The following is a 5,000-nucleotide window of genomic DNA, read 5'->3' as shown; positions in this document are numbered from 1 at the left end:
AGGAGATTAGTTTCCGGGGTTCATGTTTTACTGTCGCGTTGGCAAACACGAACTCTCTGTAGGCTCTCCGGGCCTTAATGAAGCCATATAAGGCCTTCACCACTGTGACTAGGTGGGTCTTTGCGAGAACCATATACAAGTCTGGGACCCTAGCGTCCCTGGCCATGACTTCGAGCTGAATCTGATGGGACAGGGAGGCGGCTAGCCTCTCCTTGGTCTCCTGTTTCCGACGAAGGAGGTGGTCGTTCAGTTTTGGCAGGTCTTCATTAAACTGACGACCAGCTGCGTCAGGATCCAGTTTCCCGACCGTGAAGGTAAACTGGATATCTTTCCAGAATCTGTCGTCGGGGGGAAGGGCGAGGGAGAGAGGCCTGCACTCCTCCAGTGTAGGGCAGGGCTTTCCTTCCTCCATCGCCTTCATGACCGCAATTTGTGTAAAACAGGATATGACGTAATCAAGGCTTCTCATATGTTTATAGAGGCTCTGGGTTGTGGTGGCCGATGTAGTAATGTCCCTGACTGGTGAACCCCAGACTGGAGTTGGAGTCGCACTCATACTTGTTAGTTTCTTTGGTTGCTGTAACCTCATTATCCTTGTGAGAAAAGGATGGGCGGTTTGAGGAGCCTACAGGTCTATCTGCTGAGTCAACAGAAGTCATATCCTGGCCCTCAATGGTCCTAGCTTGGGTAGAGAGGGGCTTGGCCCCTGATCATATGTATATATGGTCAGTCTCTAGGGGATTATCATACTCGATAGGGCAATGTCAATGTCCCTTGCCCCTGCCATTCATGAGCGACCTTTAAACCTTTAGTTGTCATGGTTACCAAATTCGATTTTCTGGAGATCCTCATTATATCTGAATACAGTTTTTCCAGTAGAGAAAACTCTGAGATCTTTGTCCTTCAGTAGACTAGAAGCGGCTACTATTCTTAGCCTATAGGCCTATATTGCCTATATATTTTAATAAATAGCAAATCCATCCAAGGTGCTATGGTTATTTTCACTTTACATGCCAAGATGACACAGGAGTTTGACAAGTAAGAAATATGTATTGCAAATAGGACTTGCAACGTATAAAAGTTTTTTTTTTTTTTTTATAAATAATGATAGAATAATAGCGTGATCAAAGAAACACCATATAAAAGAACTCCCAAGTAACCAAGTTCTAAACCCCTAAACTTTCTCTGATTAATTATGATCAGAGGCTATGAAGCGTTCAGATAACAAACACGGAACAGTGAACAACAATGTTGTTTTTACATCAGTTCTTTTATTAAAAGAATTACGGTGTGTTCTGGCACTTGAGCAAGTAATGTTTTTTAGGGAGATGGTTCTAAGAAATCTAACAAGCTCAAGAAAAGTTACAAGCCAAACAATGTATATTTATAAGAAAGTTAATAAAAAGGAATATAAAAACACGAAAACAAATTGTATTCCAAAGCGTCTGTTTTTTTATATCTTTTCTCGAGAGTTATTTTTCTAATTTTTTACTATAATTTGTTCACTTGCGTAACCAGCTACTTAACACCTATCAACTTCTTTCATTTAAGTTGAAGGGAAGTTATGTATTCTATTGTGCCAGTTTTACTGTATGTATATTCAGAAAATAAGTTCAGAAAATAAGTGAAAAATTATTAGATAATTTTTGTGTGTGCAGGCGACTATTGTTGTCGTTTTTCCACTCCAGCATCAATTATATCTGGAATTATGGCAATGTTACTTCCTATTAAAAAAAAAAAAAAAAAAAAAAAAAAAACGGAATTTGAATCTTTCTGTAAAAAATAATAAAAGCGTCAGGACGAAAACCTTACAAGCGTAATGTAATCTAAAAAAATAAATGGAAATTATACGGAGGTTTCCTGCCATCCTCTAACCAAGCCCAATGTTGAATTCAAATATGTTGAAGCAGATGTGAAATGTACAGAAAAAAAAAACATTATATTTATGCAATTTTAGAATAATGGACAAGGGATAGTTTTAAAAAGCATAAATTGCTCATGCATTATCCGCTAAAGATCTACATGTTCAACAAAATATTCATTAATTATGTAAAAGTTGGATAGTAGTAACAAACACACAATATCCTCCCACATCTACCTCATGATCTTTTAATTCAAGCGCCGGAAATTAGACTAAGGGAAGGCATAACTTAAATGAAGGTTAAAAGGTGCAAATTTCATCGGAATAGATGCTCACTAGAACGTCAGCCGGGTAAGCCCAATACCACCACTGTGGTGCCCAACTACACTAGTGGCCTCAACAGTGAAGAGCTTAAACTCACGGTCCCGGGCGGGGATCGATCTGCTGCCATGCAAATGCTAGGCGGACATGTTATCACTGTATTAGCTAGGAGGCTAGTAGAGATTTGGAAAAGTGAGAGATTGACCCTATTATAAAGATGGCTTTAGGTATAATTAAAGAGCAAAGAAAAAAGTCAGAATTTTCCATTTACAGAGTATTGCAAGAAAGGAAATTTGCTAGTTAAGACTGAGATGTCCATTCTCACTACCTTTAGGAGTTGACACAAGGGGCCATCTGCCCTATACAATAAAGAGCAAGTAACTAAATATATACATATACATACATACATACATACATACATACACACATATGGACTGGACACACACACACACACATACACACACACATATATATATATATATATATATAAATATATATATATATATATATATATATATACTAGTTTTTTGTTCAAGTCACGCTAGCTGCCTCCGTCCCTGAGGTAGAGAGGAGTAGTCATACCCTGGCGAGAAGGGTGCATGGGCGTGGGTGTGTGTGTGTGCATATATCTATAACTGGTGGGTCATGTACACTAGTAATATATAATCATAGAATGACTATTTAATAGTAAAAACTAATAATACAACTAATTCAGTGATACGAACTTCCAGTATTTTTTTTTTCTCAAATTAGCCTGGAGTGAAAAGCATTTAGAAGGGAGCGGTTCAGGATGGCATACACTACTAGATAGGTTGACGCAGCCTGAAACTGGAGCTTAAAAACATCTCTGAGAGAGAGAGAGAGAGAGAGAGAGAGAGAGAGAGAGAGAGAGAGAGAGAGAGATAACTAATTTGGTTAACACTGGTCTATCAGCAGCTTACATTGGAAAATAATAGAGACATTGAAAACACAAATGAATGATTTGACCTTTGCTCAACAAAGATCCGACAGATAATTTTTTAGCAGTTTGGATTGAAAATTACCTTAATCTCTTTCACCTGATTTTTTTTTTTATTTTTTTTAAATCTCGAATTGACCATTATACACGCGCAATAAGTCAAAGCAATGACTTTCTATTGATTTCATCATAAAAGAATATTAAGATGTAGTTAGAAATAGTGCTTTAAAAATATCCTCTGATGATTCACTGTACCTATTCTAAGAATTGAAACAAGCTATTAGCACTGGTCGAACCATTAGCTTTCTCTATCTAATTTTTTCTAATTTTAAGAACATAGGTAGAAGATCAAGTATCCTCAAGTTAAAAAGAAAATATTTATGACAGAGGATAAAAGACAAGGGGAATTTGAACTTTCATGAACAAATATTTAAGCAAAATCGGCAGATTTTGTTGCAAACTAGAAAACATTTAAATAGCGGTCAATTACTAAATGTAAATACCCTATATATTCTATCCACCACGCCCATTCAACTTTAAAGATGCATATATCTTACAGGATGGGGGTTTGGGGGGGGGGGGGTTGGATGAGGGCTTCGTGGAACTTCACCGTCAGAGATAATTAGTAAAGTTAGATGCGAGTAAGTCTACTGATTGGTCGCACATGATTTGATTTTCTTTAAACTTTGAACAAATGCAATGGATCTTTACAAATATCTTTGATTCACATAAAAAAATTAACTGATTCTTATGTGTATCCTCCATCCATGATCATTAATAAAATACTTTAACATTATTTTCATATACCTTGTGGACAGAAAATGGAAGACGAACAAACTATCACTACTGAATGCAGCTTCCAATTTTGTTTGTCGAGATTATTAAGTAATACTAAGTATGATTATGGAGAAAAGGTTAGAGGGAGATAAAGATGGTATGAAAATCTCAATATTAGGAAGTTTACGAGGATATTTGAAAGTGATTTATCTAAGAATTTGATGCTGGAGACAATTACAATAATAAAAGAAACTATTTAGCTTGAGAGGTTATAAAACATACTATTTAGTTGGATCACACCATCATAAACAGAATCTTTGTTCATACTTGTATAATATTTAAATCTTTCAGTCATACATCGAGTATATAAACACTAAAGTGTGTTCGAATATATAGACATGAATTAAAATTTTGCTTTTTGATCCTTTTCTCATTTGAAATGTAATGAATAAATGGGAAAAATTATGAATAAATAGGAAAATTACGAATAAATAGGTATTGAATAAATAGGAAGAATCACGAATAAATAGGAAAGGTTATGAATAAATATGAAAAGTAATAAATAAATAGGAAAAAACATGAATAAATAGCAAAAATCATGAATGGGAAAAAGTCATGAATATATAGTAAAAATCATGGATAAATACGGAAAGTCTTGAATAAATAGGAAAAGTAATGAACAAATAGGCAAACTAAGATGAAAGTTCAGATAATCATAATCCTCAAGACATGTTCATCAAACAGTCATTACACAGTTTCATCTATTATCAAATATAATAGACATCCAGCATTCACTTATCTTAATTTTCATCTGCAATAATTGTGTTTCTAAATTTAGTATCATGTCTAGATAATTAGGGACTGAATATTATGTTTAGATGAATGATTCGCTTATAGATTGATTAACCTTACTTTCTCACGAAGGGGAGACACTATACTCTCTTGCTCATTTTTTTTAATATTTCACCTACGCATGTATTTAATTATTCGTCTAAGCATTTAATCTATTGTATTTGTATGTGGAGGAAGAAAGAGATTAAAATAATATAAATAACCCCTATTCCTTTTTTTTCGAAATAAAGT

This window comes from Palaemon carinicauda, chromosome 4, assembly GCF_036898095.1.
Source record: "Palaemon carinicauda isolate YSFRI2023 chromosome 4, ASM3689809v2, whole genome shotgun sequence".
NCBI lineage: Eukaryota > Metazoa > Arthropoda > Malacostraca > Decapoda > Palaemonidae > Palaemon > Palaemon carinicauda.
The sequence above is the reverse complement of the archived record's forward strand: the minus strand, read 5'-3'. Positions refer to the sequence as shown.